This window comes from Adiantum capillus-veneris, chromosome 19 (genome assembly GCF_014529385.1).
Source record: "Adiantum capillus-veneris isolate H3 chromosome 19, ASM1452938v2, whole genome shotgun sequence".
Classification (NCBI taxonomy): Eukaryota; Viridiplantae; Streptophyta; class Polypodiopsida; order Polypodiales; family Pteridaceae; genus Adiantum; species Adiantum capillus-veneris.
This window is the reverse complement of record NC_140949.1, coordinates 56,722,703-56,743,193: the sequence shown is the minus strand read 5'-3', so window position 1 is coordinate 56,743,193 and position 20,491 is coordinate 56,722,703. Positions and strand designations below refer to the sequence as shown.

At 44.4% G+C, this 20,491-nt stretch overlaps 1 protein-coding gene across 2 annotated transcripts in view; it reads left to right on the top strand.

Annotated features, from left to right (window-relative positions):
* Positions 1-1,982: 1,982 nt before the first annotated feature.
* LOC147434065 (octanoyltransferase LIP2p2, chloroplastic-like) overlaps positions 1,983-20,491 on the top strand; it is a 96,782-nt gene continuing 78,273 nt past the window's right edge. For both annotated transcript variants that reach the window (XM_086490684.1, XM_086490683.1), the window contains exon 1: positions 1,983-2,601. The gene's annotated coding sequence lies outside the window, so the exon portion shown is untranslated. The remainder of the gene's footprint in view (positions 2,602-20,491) is intronic.

Below are 20,491 nucleotides of genomic sequence, written 5' to 3'. Positions count from 1 at the left end.
AAATAGAACTCTTCTTTACCTACTATTCTTAGAGTTTAAGTGAAAAGCCACCACTTCTATTTTTGGGTGCATGCATGAAGAGAAAGAGAATCCCAAAATCACATCTTCGCGCACATCACACTTTTTTAGTAGGAATTAGCTTCTTGGCTCTTCACGAGGAAGACGAGTGCTCTAAGAGCATCCTGACTAGGGAACCTAGTGTTTTGGTTCTTCATGTAAAAGGTGGAACACACTCTATCATGTTGTTTTGCAAGCACGATGAGAATATCAAGAATTGGATAGCTTTCGATTAGTTTTTCCAAGTTGGAACGTTTCAATACTCACTGTGATTGCCAAATTTAGTTGCATATGGTGGGATGAACATGTTTTATGCAAAGAACACTGCTGAATTACTAGAATGCAAGCAACAGTGATGAATTGCTAGAAATTGAGTATGGGATTGAGCCTAACTTTTCCAAGCTTCAATCAGGTTTGAAACATGCCTGAAATGACCAAGTTAGATTCACTTGTGGATATTTTACAAGTTTTGGGAATTAGTCCATGTGCTGCAATTGAATGTAATGATTGATGTGTTTTGCGATTCACGATCCAAAATTGAAGTTCGGGGTGTGGGCGGTGGGTATTTCAGAATAATAATTTGGAAAGGAAGTGGCAAGTCTCTTAAATCCTTTGATCTTGTTGTTTAAGTGGGACCCTTAGTTACAAATAAGGCATTTGTGATTATGTTTGTATAATGGACAATACAATTTTATACATTATACAATACAATTTTATATTAAACCACAACAAAAATGACATATGATTGTCAACACTTATCCATACTTATTCCCCTCTACTCTCATCCCCTCTTAACTTAACATGCCTTCTTACTTCTCATAACTCTCATCCCCCCTTAACTTAACAAACCTTCCCATTCCTCATAACTTTCATCCCCCCTTAACATGTTTTGTAATGCCAGTTTTTTTGTATGTCTTTAAGTTTGTAAATGAGTGTCCTTCCTATGCCACTTCTTTCGCTTTTAGCTTTCTTTGTTATTGAATGCGAACATGAAACTTCACCTTCCCTTTGTGACATATAGAACACCCAAACATGCTCTTTTTTAGCCTGTGCAAGGCGTGTGTGTGACACAAGCCTTAAGACCATGTCAGACACATCCGGTTGGACCAATCCAAGCAATTGTCATAGCTGCTCCCTGACACACACATCCAAAGGACCTCTCCCTCCATGCTCTGCTAGTGTGCCATGTCATGGGCAACAACCCCTCACAGTTGGGGGACCTCTTTGGGGACTAAGTGACATGGGCATAGGAGGGTGGGATCTACGATGGGAGGATTGTGGACCATAGATATGAGATGCGGGTACCCTAGATTTTTTTTTGTAATCTAGGGTACCTTAGATTACAAAAAGTAATATAAGGTACCCCATTTTGCATCCGTGAGATTTGAACCACGTGACCTTACCCTTGTGAGGCACATGTCTTAACCACTTCGTCTTGCGCACGCTTCTGCAACGTGCAACCCTAATTTATTTAAAACATGTAAGACGACGACGTCAAAAGTAATCTAAGGTACCCTAGATTACAAAAAGTAATGTAAGGTACCCAAAACCAGATTCCTTTCGATGCCGTCGTCAAGATCTACAGTCCGCAATCGCCTCACCGTAGATCCCACCCTCCCATGCCCTTGTCATTTAGTCTCGAGGGGCGACCGCCCCAGTGGCCAAGAAGCATTTCAACAGTATTTTGGAATAGTTTCATTCCTTTTCTATTACTTGTGGCTTTGATATTATAATGTATAACGAATCTTCTGAAATCCGAGATTGTAATTCATTTCCTGGCTTGGCGCACGTAGAGCAGCAAAATTCACGGTCGGTTTCCAAAATTGAACTATGACGGGCCATGCCATCAAATCCCAAAGCTAACCAGCTCAGCCAGCCGCTTCCGATGATAGCAAAATACACCTTTTATTTTATAAAAAATGTATTTCAACCCCTTCCCAGGCCCTCGTCCACCTGCGCCCTGCTGCTCCACTTCATGCCGTGTGTTGACCTCTCTCCCTTCCTCTTGCGCTTCCATTCCCTTCGCCTAGCTTGCTGGTGTTGACGACTGCGCCATCCCAGCTGTTACCCACGCGTCGACAGAAGCACTTTTGGGTTTGCTTTTGATAGGGCATCATCTTAGATTCGACATAATTACATCGTAGGGACATACTTGTTTCTTGCGTTGAATGGGCGCCGCCGGTGTGTGACACAGACCTTAGACAGCTCCGCAAGCCGAAACGTGGCAGAGCTCTAGAGCAACAGGCGCTCAAGCTTACAACGAGCTCACAAGCAGCGGGATGTTGGTTTCTGAGCGCAGGCAACGAGAGCCAGTCGTCTCCTATCTCGCATTTAGCAGAGGCTTTTCATAGCGAGAACTGCAAGCATGGCGCTGTTATTATGCAAGCAGATGGGGTTCATTTTTGTGCGCGAGAGAGACAACTCCAATGGGAAGCTGCCAAATGGATGTGCTGAGAGCCCAAGAAAGCTGAATTTGATCTTAGGCTTTCCATGTAAAAGTGACCAGGGTTGAGGGATCAAGGATGTTGGGTGCTATCAAAGAAGGTATTTCATTTCATCGCATCTTGATTACGATTATGGGGTGCAAAGTTGCCTTAGCTTCTGGATGATGGCTTTACCACCATGGTAGACTGTCCATTTACCTTGTTTATGAGCTTCATGCATCTTCTTAAGCTCGCTTGCTTTAAGCTTGAGTTGATTTGTGGTTAATTCCTTGGTGATCCAAAGCTTCGTCTCCTTGAGGCGATAAGATTGACGTAGTAGCCTCGTCTGTTCTTCTTTGTTTTTGAAAGTGAGGATACATTGATCAATTGACACATGTCTATGTGTATCGTTGATCCAAGAGATAGTGTCAGGCTCGATGTTGATTGGTTGCACAATGTCATTGAGCTTGGTGATGGCTTCTTCGAGAGGATCCTCTTCATTGCACCATGGTGAGCAAAGCCCTCCAATCCGAATCTTGAGGCCGAGGGTTTCTTGTAGCCGACATTCTTGTAAAGCTGCTTGTATTTCGCTATCAATCTTCTTATGTATTTCTTGGTGGTCTTCTTTTTGGGCTTTCTTGACCGTCTCAGTGAGAGAGGATTCGACTTCATGTGTCTTTGCAAGCAAAATTTCACTCTCCTTCGCCTTCGTCTCGAGCTTGCTGAAGCGTTCTTTGAGTTTGGTATTCTCCAAAAGAAGTTCTTGGATCTGATCTGATCTGATCTGATCTGATCTGAGAGAGAGAGAGAGAGAGAGAGAGAGAGAGAGAGAGAGAGAGAGAGAGAATATTAGCCATTGTGTTTGGGTTTGCCCGCATACACATATGGTCTGACGTGTAGTTTGTGCCCTGCAATGTCCGGTGGGTGTTCACACAGTTTTTGCCCTAGCAACCTATCATCGACGGCCTGTGTTCGAGATGGATGTCAAGTCAGCTTTTCTCAATGATGACTTAAGAGAAGGAGGTGTATGTGGAGCAACCTCCAGGATTCTCAGTTCCAGGATTGGGTGACAAAGTTTACAGGTTGTGGAAGGCTCTCTATAACTCGAAGCAAGCTCCTCGAGCATGGTACCGGAAGATCAAGGCTTTCTTCTTGCGATATTCCTTTGTTGTTCAGACTCATATCTATATCTTCTCAGAGAGGGAGAATTCCTAACACTTGTTATCTATTACGTAGATGATCTTGTTACTACAGGTAGCTATGACCATCATATTCACTGTACGATGGAGAGCTTGATGAAGGAGTTTGAGATACAGATCTCGGCTTGCTTCATTACTTTCTTGGACTAGAGATATGGCAAACAAAGGGGGGCATCTGTCTCTCTAAGCAACGCTATGTCCAAGAATGACTCTTGATATAACTGAGTGCAGGTGGATCTCTACTATAATGGATCCCCGCTCTATGATCCCTTAGTTGTAGCTGTCAGCAGCATGCCATATGTTCAATGACTCACTGCTTCAAATAATGCAAGATTCAAAGAGCCTGGTCTAAATGAGACTTTGCACGCTGCTACACGAATGAATTGAGAGGTTCCATAAGGAGACTAATGTCGAAACGGCCGTTCAACAACCAAATAAGAAAATTGACCAGATTCCAAGACTTTGTAGCATACTCTTTGAGGATGGAGTGATTCCAATTTGGGTGGAGATCTAGATGGACAACGGTTGACTACAGGTTACACCCTTTAGTTTGGTTGAGGAGCGATTTTGATTGTGCAAATCCACAGTCGCCTTTTCTTCAAAGTGGTAGAGTATTGTGTTGTTTGCAGTGCTACATGGGAGTCTATTGGGTTATGAAGGCTGCTTCTAGAGATTGGTTTTCCTTAGTAGATGGCCACTATTTATTCAACAACCAAGACTTGTATAGCTATTGTGAGGAACCAAGGGTTTCATGCTTGGACCAAGCATATAGAGATATAGTATCTTGTTGTTGGGGAAAGATCTTGGATGATACTAAACGTCTTCTACGTCTGATAACCTTGTTGATGTGAGTGCGCGTGTGCGGAAGAGAGAGAGAGAGAGAGAGAGAGAGAGAGAGAGAGAGATCACAACGTTATGTGAAGGAAGAGGGGGCGATCAGCCCCCCATGACTACCATGAGCAGAAGACCCTCAGTACAATCAATATAATGGAAGTGTGTACTCCCTGGCCCCATAAATAGGTGCCCAAGGGGAGGTAGGGCAAGGCATGATAAAAATCCCCAAGACCCAACAAGAGTATGATATATGGAAATATATGAGGACGCCCGAACAAGGTGGGCGCCCAGACAATGTAGCCTATATGGATATGCAAAGGGTGGCCAGCCTGGAGGCACACTAGTTGTACATGTATGCCCTATACCTGTGAAGCAACAGAGTGGTATAAATCTCAGGGTTCTGAGGCTGTTTCGTGTGTAAGAGTGCACGTGAGAGAGAGAGAGAGAGAGAGAGAGAGAGAGACCACAAATCAAAAGGCTGGAGTAGAGAAGAGGGGGGGATCGTCTCCCCATGACTATCAAAGCAAGAAGACCCCTTACAACCGTACATGTTAGGTGTAGCGGAATGAATGTTTGCGCTTTGCTCAAGATGAGTGCTCCGAAGTGTGCTCAAGGTTCCTTTTGTTCTTATGGAAGGTAGAGCCTTCCGTTCTTAATGAGAGAATGCTATGATCACAAACAAAGTGAATGGACACTGTGCGTGCAAGTGTATGAGACTGAGAGATAGAGAGAGAAGAGAGATACGACACTAGAGACGTAAAATCCTCCTCCGAAGGTCCCACTCTCGTCAGCGAGAGTGGTCTACTTATGATTGCACAATCTGGTACAAATGGTATGCATGAGACTGATGCAAGTCTAGGCTATGTCAACGATGACGACGGTGATGACGAAGTCGACCTAATGGCTGAAATTTGCAATCTTCCACTTGCTATCCAAAAACGCTATGGGCTGAAATCTGCGATTGAGCCAGAAAGGCTGATTTTGGGGCTGTTTTCGGTGGGTCTTTGACGATGAAAATGTGTAGATTTAGGGCTGAAAACAGAGGTGTCTTTAGGCTGAAAACTGATGATCTTATCAGGTTGAATCTGCAACCTTTCTAGGGCTGATCTTGCAGGTCTTCTGATGACAAAAACGTTGCCTCGTTGAATTTGAAAACGCTGAATCTGGGACCAAAAATGCTAGAGGTTGAAGTTGGACCAAAAACGCTAGGCTAATGTTTCTGCTGGCGAGGATGCTGATGCAAAAACGCTATATGCTGTGTCTTTCTGGCAAGGACTTGCTGATGCAAAAACGCCAATCTTGAGGATGGCTGGCGATGGTTCTTGTTGGAAACGCTAGGCAATGGGGGGATGTGTTGCTTGGAGAGAACCACTAAGGCTTGGTCTTGCTGAGAACTGGCCTGCTGAGCTTGGCTTCTGTTGCCTCTTCTGAAACCGGCCTGTTAAATCCAAAAAGGGCGGTAAACCTTAGACTTAAACTTTATTTGCTTTCACCCATTTAATTTGTCGCCCACTTTACCTGTACTTTCAAGACACAACAAAGGGGAAAGGGATACAGGTTGCTATATTGCACCTGTATGAGAAGACCAACACCAGATTGGCCCCTAAATAGGCGCCCCTTTCGGTATTTCTTTATTCTTTAAAAGAGGGAATAAAAGCTGCGGTTCCCTACAAGCTGCCCTGCACAATCTGGGCTGAAATTCATCTGTTCTGGCCCGATTTCGGTAGCATAACTGTATTAGGACCCTTCACAGTCAGTATCCCCACGCATTAGATGACTTTCCCGATGCATACGGACACTTTGCAAAACCTAGCGAGAATCTGTAGCACGCTGAATTCTCTGTTTTCTGCCCCGAAAATGCGCCAGATCACCTGTACAGCGGTCCCCTCGCGTCCCCGAACCTCCTGGGGGTATTAGGGTCCGTTTAGGGCCGAAACCCTAAACCTGCAAAAATACACAGCAGGCTGTAATTCACTGTTTCGGGCTCCGTTTCGCTTGCCAGTCACATCCGTAGCAAGTCCTCGAGCTCCCGAACCTGTAGGGCTACTTGCCCTTTGAATCGGACGGGATTCCGCACGTGAAACCTCTCCGAATTCACCTGTACCTGCGGGGGATTAGCCGCTAGCTAGTCCAGTATCTGTGCAAGAGGCTCTTGCCTCGGCAATCGCGCATGAACCCACATATCTGTACATTGGTCAAATGAAAAGCCTACTAGAGGGGCATAACATACTGCTCATAGGGGAGAGAGAGAGCAGTGCGTAGGGTGCAGGGTATCACTCCTGGCACCGCATTGTACATAAGAGGGAAAGGAAGCACTCCATAGCTCTTAACCTGTGACAAAGCTGCAAATGAGTCTCCTCTCTCATTTTAGGCGTCCCCTCTCTGGCCAGGAGTAGCATAATGCTCATGGAGTGCCACATGGCACACTTTCTGACTTTGGGTATTCCCGACTAATAATGTCTCAACTGGTGCATCAGTTGACTTTGCAACAGAGCAATAAAATGTTCCTCTCGTCATTCTAGAGCTAATGACGCGAACATATTTTCAGGTCTAAAATAGAAGTTCCCTAAATTTTAGGAGATGCTGCCATTGTATCTTTCTAGGTCATCTGACCCTCTTTGTACACTGCAGCCACACCAAGAACTGAAATGTAGCCTATGTAGCAAAGGATTCCACTTTGGCTAGTCAATTACCCCACTTTGGCTAACCCCTTGTCCAACCTTAGTGCTCTCTTGCCCTTAGGCCTGGACTCCCTCTGAACAGTTCCACACTAGCTATGCAATGCAGGGCAGTTAGATTTCTTGAGCGGTATTTTCAAAAAGTGAAAATAAATAGATAATAAGAAAGAAATCAACAAAAAGGATAGACAATAGTCACATGCTGGTGACATACCCCCCTCTTGAAATCTCAAACGTCCTCGTTTGCATCTATGTCGTACATGCTCACAGTCAACACTCAGGTGTGCGCACACCTGTTGACACATGTACGACACATACATGCTCATTGTCAACCCTGGTGTATTCAACACCTTGTTGATACATGTATTGCCTGCGTCTGAACCCTGTCCCAATGACATAGTGGTAGCTTCGCACTCTGCCATTGCTTTGAGTCATTAACTTTCCAATGACAAAATGGTAGCTACGCATTTTGCCACTGTCTTTTAGTACACGTTGGATCCAGTAACACTTTCGAGCATACCCAAACCGACAGTTTAAGAATGCAGTTACACATGTACTCTTTAATAGAAGCAGTTACTGTATCCTTGACAAACTGACAAGAAATACTCACTTCTATAGCACTAACCAAACTTTTGGACATTCCATAAGAGCAATTGCCAAACTGACAATCTATACAGCTTTAACATTCATGTAACATGTACTTCATTTGGGCTCACTTTCATTTGAGCTCACTTTAAATAACATGTACATCATTTCTTTCAGAAGCCATTGTCACACTGACAATCCATGTAGCTCTGAAACTCAAGGGGTCAAGGTAGGTTGCGAATCGAAGGCTTTAAGGTAAAGTGATAACACAGTTGACTCTGCAAGTTCACCTTCTTCCATCCACTTAGCATTCATTGGTGGATAGTTTCTGAACTTTACCAAGTAACGCCTAGCAACCTTGCCTTTCACTTTTCTTTCTTTATGTGCCAAAACCTGTTCCGGGACCAAGAGCTCGTCAAGTTCCTCAACTTCTGGCTGATCTTCAGCTAGCATATCTTCTGGCACATCACCTACATAGGGTCTGAGAAGACTCACATGAAACGCATTGTGAATCTTCCAACTCTCAGGCAATTTTAGTCTATATGCAACATCATTGATTATGTCGCATACTTGAAAAGGCCCATAGTAATGCATGCTGAGCTTTGGAAACAGTCTTTCCTTGCCCTTCATCTTCTTTAACCTTGCCTTTTCAAAGCGCAGAAGCACTCAATCACCAAGTGAAAATACCACTTCACGACAGTGACGATCAACTGCTTTCTTTTGCTTTGCCTGAGTCTTTTCTAAGGCCACTTTGACCTTCTTGTACATTTCATCCATGTCCTAACATACTTATTTGCTTCAAATATCTTGTCCTTTGTATGCAGTATGGGAGGAACTTTCTTGCCACCTTTAACTATCTCAAAAGGTGTCTTGCCAGTTGATGAATGCACTGTATTATTGTATGCATACTCCACCAATGGCAAATACTGCTCCCACTTTCCTTTATGCTCTGACACATAGCACTTCAGCAGATCTAGGACAGTAGAATTTGCCTCTTCTGACTGCCCATATGTTTGAGGATGAAATGACGAAGAGAATTTGAGCGTTGTGCCATATTCTCAAACGAGCCTCTCCAGAACAAACTTGTCATGCGTGGATCACGATCGCTAACAATCGACTGTGGCATGCCATGATACTTGAAATATTGCTCATAAACAAGCGTGCCATCTGATATGGCTTTATCTTCTTTCTGATAGGAATAAAATGAGCCTGCTTGCTGAATCTGCAAATGATGGTCCAAACACCATCATTTCCTGTCCGCGTTCTCGGAAGATCAAAGATAAAATCCATAGCAATACTTTCCCATGGTTTATCTGGAATAGGCAGTGGTTGCAATAACCCTGGTGCCTTTTGCCTGTCAAACTTGACCTTCTGGCATATTAGGCATTCTCGCACAAAGGCATCGACATCTCTTCTCAATGTAGGCCAGTAGAAGAATGTCTCAACCGCTTCAATTGTAGCATCGATACCACGATGCCCTGCATACGGTGGGACATGACTCTCTTCTATAACTTTGCGTCGCAATGGCTTTGTGACACACAGTTTGCCATGCATCATCATAAAGCCATTTTTGAGAAGATAGTGTTCATGACGTTGTCCATCCATTAGCTTCTCGAATACCCTTGCAAAATCTTCATCATTTGCATACTGTTCCCTCATATCATCAAGCTCATGATGATAAGGAATTGACACAGCTGAAATTTGTGGCTTCCTTGACAAGGCATCAGCCACAACGTTCTTCTTGCCTTCCACATGCACAATCTGAAAATGGAACATGGACAAGATATTTGCCCATCGCATATGCTTCTCAGATAACTTTGCCTGTGTCAAGAAGTATCGCAAGGTCTGATGATCCGTTTGGACAACAAAATCTGCACCTAGCAGGTAGTGTTTCCAACTTAAGAGCGCATGAATCACGGCCTGCAGTTCTTTTTCATAGACTTGCATAGTCTTTTCTGGCCCTTGCAAGATTCTACTCTCATAGGCTACTACCCTGCCATCTTGCATTAGCACTGCACCAATGCTACTACCGCAGGTGTCAAACTGGACTACAAATGACTTCCTAAGATCTGGCAACACAATGATTGGATTTGAAGTCATCTTTTCCTTTAAGAGATTAAAAGTTGAAATCTCTTTTTGTGTCCATCTGAAGGTGACTGCCTTCTTCTGAAGAGCATGTAAAGGTGAAGCAATCTCAGCGAAATTTCGGATAAACCTTCTGTAATAGGAGCATAGTCCCAAGAAGCTTCGGACATCGTGCACCGTCTTCAAATCTGGCCATGACTTGATCGCTTCAACTTTAGCAGGATCCATTCTGACACCATCCTTTGAGACAATGTGTCCCAGTAGTGAATCTCTTCCAGAAAAAATTCACTTTTCTTTGGATTGATGAGCAACCTATGGCTGCGTAGCTCTTTGAACACAATGGCCAAGTGATGCCTATGCTCCTCTTTATTCTTTGAGTAGACTATCATGTCGTCAAAGAATGTACCAACAAACTGCTGGTGTGGACGGAAAATTATGTCCATCATCTTATTGAACGTAGCAGGAGTATTTGTGAGACCAAAGGGCATCACTAAAAATTTGTAAAGGCCAAACGTCGTTCTAAAAGCAGTCTTGTGCACATTCTCTGATCTAATGCGGATCTGATGGTACCCACTCTTTAGATCTATCCTGCTAAACATAGCTGCTGCTTCTAATTTGTCCAGAATATCATCAATTCTAGGTATAGGGAATCTATTCTTGATGGTATTCTTGTTCAGTGCACGGTAGTCGATGCACATACGCCATGAGCCATCCTTTTTCTGCACCAACAGCACTGGAGAACAGAATGGAGATGAACTGGGCTGAATCAACCCCTTTTCTAACAGCTCTTGTACATAGCTGCTCCTTCTAATTTGTCCAGAATATCATCAATTCTAGGTATAGGGAACCTATTCTTGATGGTATTCTTGTTCAGTGCACGGTAGTCGATGCACATACGCCATGAGCCATCCTTTTTCTGCACCAACAACACTGGAGAACAGAATGGAGATGAACTGTGTAACAAACTGTTGACGTGTCAAAGCCTAAAGAATGGAGTCAACTTACAGGGGCCTAAACCCTAATTTCTGCCAAAAACCCTAAAACCCTAATTTTTGCCAAAAACCCTAACTGCTGAAACCCTAATTCCAGAATCCCTAACTGCTGAAACCCTGATTCTGAAAACCCTAACCCTAAAACCTGCAAACCCTAATTTTGAAAACCCTAACCCTAAAACCTACAAACCCTAATTTTGGAAACCCTAACCCTAAAACTGCAACAGCGTGGCTGATTTCCAAAAATTGCGCTTGCATGATGACGTGGCAGGTTGTATGGATTTCCGTGATTTACGCTGGCAGCTTTTGGCATTGCTTTTTGGCAAGAAGCTTTTGAGTTTGAAAGCTTTTCATGTAAACTGCTTTTTGGACCAGAAGCTTTTGATTTTGAAAGCTTTTCATGTAACTGCTTTTCAGGCCAAGGGCCTTTAAATATGAGGCTAGGGCTCATTCTCTGGCATGCTTCCTGGACAAGGTGCAGAGTCGGGAGTACCGGCTTGTACTTTGATGATGCAATATAAAGAAATACCGAAAGGGGCGCCAAGGTTTGGGGCCAATACTCTCTGGGGTGGAATTCCGCCACTCCGTGTCGCGTGTCGTCTCTCTCTCTCTCTCTCTCTCTTTCAGTTCAGTTGTTATTGAAGTGCTAAAAGTCTGTTCAATCTGTCCTTTTCTATTGGCACGTGGTACCCGCCTCGTGACAGTGGTATCAGAGCATCAGGCGTGTGCTTTTCTAAAAGCATACCGGTCCTACAAAAGAGCAAACAGAGCTATTGGAATTTGATTCGAGGTATCTTCGCCCTCCAACCCGGACTTATTAGCCACCCCCACCCTTACTTCATCGCGCATCGGGCGCGCTCCCGTCTTCACCGCAGTGTCTTACAGGGCATAGGCCAATTCAGATCACGTGCAAGAGAAGGATCCAGATTTGTTTCAAGTCACTGTTTTTCTCAGAAGCAGTGCTATGCAGATGTTGATTTCTACAGCTACCAAGCAGCATACTCCAAGTACTTGGCAAGCTTTCAAGAAAATTTTTTGCCCGAAGTTATATGGTTTCTGACATCTTCCTTCAGAGTGCAACTTCTGGCAGAGTGGGGTATCCTGAAATGCTTTCCGTGGAAACCCTAGCAGATTATAACTTGAAGTTTCTCGACATCTCCCAGTAGATGTCTCTTCACAAGCAGATAAACTTGGAGACCGAGTGCGATTGCTATCTTGGGACTACCATCGCCGCCAAAGAAACACTGTTTATCCAAGAGCTGATGGACCATGCTGTGCTCGGCTACCACCTTATGGAAGAAACCTAACCCTAATTTTTGGTGCAGGTTTCAGGATGGAAAGTCAGTCGACTTTTCGAGCTCGACTGATGTCGAGATTGCTTTTTAAGTTTGAGTTCTGTTTGAGCTTGTTTGGTGATCCTGTTTGGAATTTGTTTGAAATGGATGGTATCTGTTTTGAACCTGTTTTGGTGCCGATTTGAATTGTTTGACTCTGGTTTGATACTGGTTTCAATGATTGGTGATTTTACTCCCGGGTGGAGAAGTGGTAAATACTGTTTAGGTATTGTTTGAACCTCGGAACGACGCAGGCCGATGCCTGGGGAGCGTTTGGTTGTATGCTTGTAAAATAATTGTTGTTGTGACTCCCGGCCCGGAACTGGATGGTTATGCGGGAGGAGTATTAAGAAGTCTGAGCAGTGGTTACTCTCAGCACCTCCAAACGACGCAGGCTGCGATCTGGGGGGCGTTTGGTTGTAAAAGGCCTCTATATCTCCCGGCCCGGACCTTTTTAGGTTATGCGGGAGGAGTGATGAGGGAGTCGTTGAATATCTCCCGGCCCGGACCTTGTTAGGTTATGCGGGAGGAGTGTTCATCGGCGGCTTTATGTTTCTATGTCTTGTAACATGCATATGTGAGCATTTGTGTTGCATTGTGATGTGCCAACCACTGAATATTCCTAATTGGATGAGATTGCCTGGGTATGTAATTTTAGTGCATCAAGACACCCGTGGAAGATCAGTACGGTCTGGGTGTGATGGCTAATTTTACTACGCCGGAATATCAAGAGTTCCGATCTGGACGAAAGGAGAAGCTAACTCCTTGATCAAAACAGCCGATAGGAGCAACTAACTCCTTGATCAAAAGAGCAGAAAGGAGAAGCTAACTCCTTAATAAAAAGAGCAAACTGATTGTCCCTTGGAATGTCTCTCGGAATGACCCTCGGAAATTTTTGAGCTAACTTGAGTTGTTTTGCAGATATGTTGTAATTGCGGACGATTACTCTCTTTCAAGAAGGGGAGATGTAACAAACTGTTGACGTGTCAAAGCCTAAAGAATGGAGTCAACTTATAGGGGCCTAAACCCTAATTTCTGCCAGAAACCCTAAAACCCTAATTTTTGCCAAAAACCCTAACTGCTGAAACCCTAATTCCAGAAACCCTGATTCTGAAAACCTTAACCCTAAAACCTGCAAACCCTAATTCTGAAAACCCTAACCCTAAAACTTGCAAACCCTAATTTTGGAAACCCTAACCCTAAAACCGCAACAGCGTGGCTGATTTCCGAAAATTACGCTGGCATGATGACGTGGCAGGCTGTACAGATTTCCGTGATTTACGCTGGCAGCTTTTGGCATTGCTTTTTGGCCAGAAGCTTTTGAGTTTGAAAGCTTTTCATGTAAACTGCTTTTTGGACCAGAAGCTTTTGATTTTGAAAGCTTTTCATATAAACTGCTTTTCAGGCCAAGGGCCTTTAAATATGAGGCTAGGGCTCATTCTCTGGCATGCTTCCTGGAGAAGGTACAGAGTCTGGAGTACCGGCTTGTACTTTGATGATGCAATATAAAGAAATACCGAAAGGGGCGCCAAGGTTTGGGGCCAATACTCTCTGGGGTGGAATTCCGCCACTCCGTGTGGCGTGTCGTCTCTCTCTCTCTCTCTTTCAGTTCAGTTGTTATTGAAGTGTTAAAAGTCTGTTCAATCTGTTCTTTTCTATTGGCACGTGGTGCCTGCCTCGTGACAAACTGGGTTGAATCAACCCCTTTTCTAACAGCTCTTGTACTTGGCTCATTATCTCTTTCCGCTGAGCCGCACTAACCTTGTACGGAGGCCTATTTGGTGGGCTACTGCCTGGCACCAAATCTATCTCATGGTCCTTGGGTCTCTCTGGCGGTAATTGAGACGGTAATGAATCGGAAAAACAGTCACTATACTATTATAAAAACATTGACCTTTCTTTATCTAACACAGATAAATTTGATTCATCACAATCTGACACTTCACGTGCAAAAATTAAGTACGCAGAAAGCTGCTTTTTCATTACAGAAGTAATAGCAGAAGCTCATACAGTGGGAATAGACTCCCCTTTAAGCTTTACATCCAGAATGTGAGTCTTTCCCCTGCTCTGTACAATGATTTTTTTGTTGTAGGCATCCATGATTCCCTTTACACGAAACAACCAAGGAATGCCTAGCAACACATCACATCCGTCCAGTGGCATGATGTAAAATTCTTCAGCATTTACATAGGACTGGATATGTAGGCGCAACTTTCCGATGATGGTTGTCACAGCCTCTGTATGGCCAGGACATGCTAAACCTGTCTCTGCTATATACCCCATCTCTTCAGGTCTGATACCCAACTTTGAAGCTAATTCTGGGGAAATGAAGTTGGCTTTGGCACCTGGATCAAAGAAGATAAGCACTGTTTGATCCCTGACCTTTCCCCATGCTCTGCAAAGCTCACTTACATCTGAATTTGGCTTGTCGTCCACCATATCTGGCACTAGACCAGCCATGGGCTTTCCTTTCCTGTCCTCCTTGTCTTCAGAATCAGTTGGCCTTTTCTTTTGATGACAATTCTGAGCAATGTGGCCAGGTTGCTCATAGATAAAGCATTTGTTCTCTGACCTTAGGACCTTCCTTTGCTCTTCCGACTTGCGAGGAAAAGGTCTTTTCCATTTCTTTGCTGGTCCCTTTGCTGGTTTAGCCGTGGCTTTGCCTTTCCATGCTTTGGCTGGCTCCTGAGTCGCTCTAGGAACCTCATTGAGAACGTACTTCTTCGTTGAATTTTTCTTGGCTGATCCTTCGTTGATGTCAGTATTGAATTCACAATCTTCTCCCTTGAGCAAACCATTGCCAGTGTTTGCTACCTCGATGAGCTGCGTCAAAGTAGTGACTTTGGTCTTCGTGTAGTACTTCCTCAATCTTTTGGGTGCCACAATAGTATTTTTCAATCTGTTCTATCAACTGCACAAACCTATAGGAAGTTACTGGAAGTAGAGCTTTCCAAAACTTCCGATTGAAGTCATCCAGATTCTTGCAAGTAGGAGCATTAAGCTGGTGCCATTCTGTCATGACATCTGCCTCAAAGTCATCAGATAACCATGTTGATGCAAAAATCTGCTTGAAGTAAATCCATGTGGATGGAGCTTGCCCTTGAAGCAATAAGGTTGTCCACCATTGTCCCGCATTCCCTGTCAAGAAGGTGGCTGCCTTGCGGACCTTTGAAGCCTCTGTAAAGTTTCCTCCTGCATAGGCCTTGTCAAACTGCTGGAGGAATGAGAGCCTTCTTCCTGTCATCAAACCTTGTAAAGGTCGTGAATATCACACCTTTGCCACCTTCTTTGTACGGAGTTGGCTTCTCCAGCGGCGTTAAGTTGTTATATGGAAGTGACTGAAACATGGGAACACTGTTAGGGTTCATCTGTGTTCCTTGGCTGCTATTAAGTTGACCTGGAGATGCCATATTTGGCTGTTGATTTGTAATTCCAGCCATACCAAAATTTGCCTGTGGCATCCCAAATTGGCCCTGAGTGCTTTGAAACCCTGGTTGCATGCCCATGACACCATACATGCGGTTAAGCATCATCGTTTGAGCACCCCTGAACACTGTTCCTGGCGTGTAAAACCGATTTCCAGGTGCATGACCAACCATGCTCTGGAATACTGATCCACCTCCAAAATAGCCAGGGTGTATTGAAGGTGGTGGGAAGACCTGTTGCATAGCCTATAGGTTGCTTCCCTGCCCATTAGAACCAGCTATAGGCTGCTGAAAGGTGGCTAGCTGAACTGGTACAGCTTGAAAGACTGGCGTTTCAGCCACCTGTTCTTGCACCTTAGACACAGGTTTTGGAGACTGCACGGTCTCCGTTAAGTGTATAGGGGTTTCCATTGATTCTGCAGTATGAATCACCTGTGCTTGAGCCTTAACAGGCTTTTGAATACGATCCAGTGACCCAACTTGCTGAGACGGAAGAGGAGGTTGCAGAAAGGCTAAAAACCTCGGGTTCTGCATTACCTGTGTGAACATAGTCACAACAGTAACCAATTGGGTCCTGAATATATCATCATCCGTCTCTGGTGGTCTTGAAGACTCACCCACTTCATGTGTCTGTTGACCCTCTGAAGAGGAAACCTCTTCAGTCACATCATCTGGTCTGTCAGCCATAATTGCAATTCCGTGTGTCTGGTGTATGATCCCCTGTGTCTTCAAACCCAAACTGACCAAGGCTCACTTCTATGGGAAAAAGTGATTTAATCCCGGCGATGGAACCATGAAACCGGCCTGTTAAATCCAAAAAGGGCGATAAATCTTAGACTTAAACTTTATTTGCTTTCACCCATTTAATTTGTCGTCCACTTTATCTGTACTTTCAAGACACAACAAAGGGGAAAGGGATACAGGTTGTTAGATTGCACCTGTATGAGAAGACCGACACCAGATTGACCCCTAAATAGGCGCCCCTTTCGGTATTTCTTTATTCTTAAAAAGAGGGAATAAAAGCTGTGGTTCCCTACAAGCTGCCTCGCACAATCTGGGCTGAATTTCATTTGTTCTGGCCCGATTTCAGCAGCATAACTGTACTAGGACCCTTCACAGTCAGTATCCCCACGCATTAGATGACTTTCCCGACGCATACAAACACTTTGCAAAACCTGGCGAGAATCTGCAGCACGCTGAATTCTCTGTTTTTTGCCCCGAAAATGCGCTAGATCACCTGTATAGCGGTCCCCTCGCGTCCCCGAACCTTCTGGGGGTAGTAGGGTCCGTTTAGGACCGAAACCCTAAACCTGCCAAAATACACAGCAGGCTGTAATTCACTGTTTCGGGCTCCGTTTTGCGTGTCGGTCGCATCCGTAGCAAGTCCTCGAGCTCCCGAACCTGTAGGGCTACTTGCCCTTTGAATCGGACGGGATATCGCACGTGAAACCTCTCCGAATTCACCTGTACCTGCGGGGGATTAGCCGCTACCTAATCCAGTACCTGTGCAAGAGGCTCTTGCCTCGGCAATCGCGCATGAACCCACATAACTGTACATTGGTCAAATGAAAAGCCCACTAGAGGGACATAACATACTGCTCATAGGGGAGGAAGAGAGTAGTGCGTAGCGTGCAGGGCATCACTCTTGGCACCGTATTGTACATAAGAGGGAAAGGAAGCACTCCATAGCTCTTAACCTGTGACAAAGCTGCAAATGAGTCTCCTCTCTCATTTTAAGCGCCCCCTCTCTGGCCAGGAGTAGCAGAATGCTCACGGAGTGCCACATGGCACACTTTCCAACTTTGGGCATTCTCGACTAAAAATATTTCAACTGGTGCATTAGTTGACTTTGCAGCAGAGCAATAAAATGTTCCTCTCGTCATTCTAGAGCTAATGACGCGAACATATTTTCAGGTCTAAAATAGAAGTTCCCTAAATTTTAGGAGATGCTGCCATTGTATCTTTCTAGGTCATTTGACCCTCTTTGTACAGTGCAGCCACACCAAGAACTGAAATGTAGCCTATGTAGCAAAAGATTCCACTTTGGCTAGTCAATGACCCCACTCTGGCTAACCATAGTCCTTGTCCAACCTTAGTACTCTCTTGTCCTCAGGCCTTGACTCCCTCTGAACAGTTCCACACTAGCTATGCAATGTAGGGCAGTTAGATTTCTAGAGCGGTGTTTCCAAAAAGTGGAAATAAATAAATAATAAGAAAGAAATCAACAAAAAAGATAGACAGTAGTCACATGCTGGTGACATCTTTTGCGATTTAGTGCTAACTTTGGTTTGCTTATATACAAACTTAGCAAAATTGCCCTACCTACTTTTGTTGGAAAGTCACTTAAATCAATAAGTGAAAAATGCCAAAAATAGGTAAAATAGGCTAAATGCACTGGAAAAGTTTCCTAATAAAATCTGATGGATTCTGGTGGGAATACTGATGATCATGTTGTGTGCAACGAGAGGATATGTATCTACACTAAGTGACTGGACATACACGGTGTACGAATAGACTCACAAAAGTGCCAGATCACTTCTAATCTAGACTGACTGGACTGACTGAACCCTGATCATGTTGTAGCTTGTCCACGGACACATAGGGTTGGATGTGTCACGTGAGGCACTGATACCGAACTGTATGGCATCGAGAGAGATCGCCAATAGCATCCGGAATCCTGGAAGGGACTCTTCGCCGGCCCACTCTGATGTGTGGGTCGTGTGGTACTTGAACTTCATAAAGGTCTGCAACGCTTGCTTCTTTGGGCCGCGCCGAAAGTGATACAAAGCCTTCTGAGTTTCCTTCCTTGCTTCAACTCCGTCTAGAGTCATGCTTCTTTCTTCTTGAAGAATCTCTGAAGCTGAAAATTCCTAAAAACCACTTCCAACACAAAACCATGAACATACCTATTCCATGTAAAGTGAGTGGAAAAAATCTTGTCTTCGTCAAAGACTGTGCATGCAATGTAGATGAACAAAGAGACGGAGTGCGAAACCGTTCACCTCACACGCTCAAAAAATGAGATCGAATCTTTCTCTTATGATCTAAATCAATCAACTGTGGCAATTCACAACGGAAATGCCCATGCTTGGTGCTCATACTTTCATGTGCTCTTTCTACAACTGTGTCGTGCCAAGGAAGAGACATGGATTGTGACTTCCTTGAATGCATACTTTTCAGCTTTTCATGAAAAATCCGCATACATTCGTGCTCATCCATGAGTGAAACGTGCTCAACGTACAATATGTCATGCCTAGGAAAAGGGATCACATAAAGACGCTGACTAAAATATAGGAAACTATCACGAATGAGACACGCGAACAATGCGTGCGTATCAATCGTGCGAACACATAATACTTCTTGTGAGGGTTCGTTGGACCTAGGCTCGAGAACCAAGTTCCGTTCTTCCTGAAGGGGTTCTTGGGACCTAGGCTCGAGAGCCAAGATCAGCTCTTCGTGACTGATCGAATCTGCAATGAGGTTAGCTTCACTAGAGAAAGTATCAACTAACACATCCTCCTTGTGAACAATCACGTCATCTTCATGCAAATCATCTTGCTTGTGAGAAATCACAGCTTGATCATGCAAATCATCATGCTTGTGAGAAATCACATCTTGATCATGTAAATCATCATGCTTGTCATTGTCATCCAAATCATCATGCTCATCATCATCATTCAAATCATCATGCTTATCATTATCATTCAAATCATCATGCTTATCATTGTCATTCAATTCATCATGCTTCTCATAATCATGCAAATCCTGTGTGTCATGCTTGGGAGAAGAAGAGATCGAGAGAGTCTCCTTTCCCCAAATCTCTTGCATCTGTGCCTGCACTTGAGAAAAGAGTCGCAAGAATTGTTGCATGTGTCGGTTTCTCTGTTCGGCCGCCAAGCGCGCTTGCTCATGCTCACGCTCAAAGGCTACCATTCTTTCTTGGTGTTTGTGCTCCATTTCTGCTCTGCTTTCTGCGTGTCTGCGTTCCATTTCTGCCATTCTTTCTGCATTTCTTGCTTCGCGTTCTAACTTCCTTTCCATAAACATATGGTCCAACTCCTCCAAAGGAGTTAGTGCAATCCTTGACGTAGATGGGGAAGGGGGAGGGTCGGAAAAACCTCTTGGTGGGGAAAATTCTTCTTCGCCTCTCTCATGCTGTTAGGTGCAGCGGAATGATTGTTTGCGCTTTGCTCAAGATGAGTGCTCCGAACTGTGCTCAAGGTTCCTTTTAGTTCTTATGGAAGGGAGAGCCTTCCGTTCTTAATGGAAAGTGCTATGATCACAACAAAGTGAATGGACAATGTGCGTGCAAGTGTGAGACTGAGAGATAGAGAGAGAAGAGAGATACGACACCAGAGAAGTAAAACCCTCCTCCGAAGGCCCCACTCTCGTCGGCGAGAGTGGTCTACTTTTGATTGCACAAAGTGGTACAATGCGTATGCAATGGACTGATGCAATTGGACTATGCCGATGACGACGACGATGGTGACGACGACAACTTGAGGGCTGAAATCTGTGGTCTTCTATCTGCTGAATTTCTGGGCTGTTTCGGTGGCTGAAAATGACTGTTTTGGCTGCGTTTTTATGGCTGAAAATGGGGATCTTTTGTAACCAACTTGGGCTGATTCTACTGCTGATCCATAGGGCTGAAAACGCTACCTCTCTGACGCGGCAATGGTTGAAAACCACTAACGCTGGCTGACTCCTTAGCAAAAACGCTAGCTTTATGAAATCCAAAAACGTTGATGGGCTGAATTGGAAAATGCTAGCCAAACTGGGATTTGATGGCGATCATGGGAATCTGCAAATGCTGGGGTGCTGAGGGTGATGGCGATCATGCAAAGGATGGGAACGCCATGGATCTGGGTACTGCTGCCGA